The sequence below is a fragment of the Rattus norvegicus genome, chromosome 8 (genome assembly GCF_036323735.1).
Source record: "Rattus norvegicus strain BN/NHsdMcwi chromosome 8, GRCr8, whole genome shotgun sequence".
NCBI lineage: Eukaryota > Metazoa > Chordata > Mammalia > Rodentia > Muridae > Rattus > Rattus norvegicus.
In genome coordinates this window covers 88,670,648-88,672,555 of record NC_086026.1, presented here as the reverse complement: position 1 = coordinate 88,672,555, position 1,908 = coordinate 88,670,648, and the positions used below count along the sequence as shown (strand labels likewise).

The 1,908-nt window shown below is 44.7% G+C and overlaps 1 pseudogene; it reads left to right on the top strand.

The window, feature by feature from the left end:
• Window positions 1–889: 889 nt before the first annotated feature.
• On the top strand, window positions 890–1,332 carry LOC134479980 (large ribosomal subunit protein mL42-like; annotated as a pseudogene).
• Window positions 1,333–1,908: the final 576 nt, after the last annotated feature.

The window sequence follows — 1,908 nt, the reverse complement described above, 5'->3', positions numbered from 1 at the left end:
GGTAGGGGATCTGGGAGATGTAGATTCAAGATAAGGGAAAGAGGAAGATACTGAATACCGCCCAAATGCTTGAATTACCCTAGATGCACAGAACACATGAAACTCAAGAAGGATGATCAAAATGTGGATGCTTCACTCCTTCTTTAAAAGGGGAACAAGAATACCCTTAGGAAGGGATAGGGAGGCAAAATTTAGAACAGAGGCTGAAGGAACGCCCATTCAGAGCCTGCCCCACATGTGGCCCATACATATACAGCCACCAAACTAGATAAGATGGATGAAGCAAAGAGGTGCAAGCTGACAGGAACTGGATGTAGATCTCTCCTGAGAGACACAGCCAGAATACAGCAAATACAGAGGCGAATGCCAGCAGCAAACCACTGAACTGAGAACGGGGCCCCCGTTGAAGGAATCAGAGAAAGGACTGGAAAAGCTGAAGGGGCTCGAGGCCCCATATGAACAACAATGTCAACCAACCAGAGCTTCCAGGGACTAAGCCACTACCCAAAGACTATACGTGGACTGACCCTGGGCTCCAACCTCATAGGTAGCAGTGAATATCCTAGTAAGAGCACCAGTGGAAGGGGAAGCCCTTGGTCCTGCCAAGGTTGAACCCCCAGTGCAGGGGAATGTTAGGGGGTGGTGAGGGGAGGTTGTGGGGGGGGCAGCATCCTTATGGGAGATGGGGAGGGGATAGCGGGCTTATGGACAGAAAACCGGGAAAGGGAGTAACATTTGAAATGTAAATAATGAAATATATCCAATAAAAAAAAATAAAGTTCAAGATTGAAGCAAGATGGTGAGCATGCAGAACGAAAATCTGTGTGCCTAGCAACAGGTTTTAGAGGTAGTTTCTCTTCACAATATCATTTATTGAAATCACTGGATTATGGCGGCAGCAGTGAAATGGGAAATATCACTCAGAACTATCTGGAAGCATTTATTTCCAATCCAAAATGGAATTTTATCTAGTGTTCATCACAAATCTACATAGTCTTCTCTTCCAGATGACTACAATTGCAAGGTAGAGCTGGCTTTGACGTACGACGGCAGGACAATAGTGTGCTACCACCCTTCCGTGGACATCCCCTACAAACACACCAAACCTATCCCTCAACCAGATCTTCTACATAGTAACGAGGAAACACACGAGCAGATACTGAGAACCAAGTTAGAAGGAAATCGCAAGCATCTTGAGCAAGGGCCCATGACAGAACAACTTAGCAAGGTGTTCTTCACCACAAAGCATCGCTGGTACCCACATGGACAGTATCACAGACGCCGTAAGAAACTGAATCCTCCCAAAGACAGGTGACTGACTACTCTTATCTCAAAGCATCAAGGACATTTGCTCTGTGTCCTGTTTGCTAGTTGAGAAAATGTACACATGTATTACTCCGATGGTATGTAGAGAAGTAATAAAAATGCCCTTTCATGGAAAAAAATAAAGTTCAAGCATTAAAAAAAAGATACTGAATACCACCAATTCATATTCTCTCTCTCTTCCCCTCCCTCCCTCTCTCCCTCTTTTCCTCCCTCTCTCCCTCCCTCCCCATATTGGCCATAATCTTTATTGTTTTCAACTGCCTGGTCTCACATGCTCTTGGCTGCTGCCTTTCCCTCTAAGTTTCACATTTGGTACCTATGCCTTCTTAAGTCATCAATCTCTTCTACACGTTTCCTCATGTCTCTCTTCAAGAAGCTGATTGTGACCTCCTCCCATAGGATCTGTTTATGTACACAATGCTCCATTAGCCTACCAGCTTCGCTCTCTATATTCTTTACAATCCTAGGACATTTTTAAAACAGAGACTATATTATCTGGGACATTTATGTGGTTCATGTATGCGTATGTGCATGCATGCATTGTGCATTGTGTGTGTGTGTGCGCATGTGCGTGTGTATGTG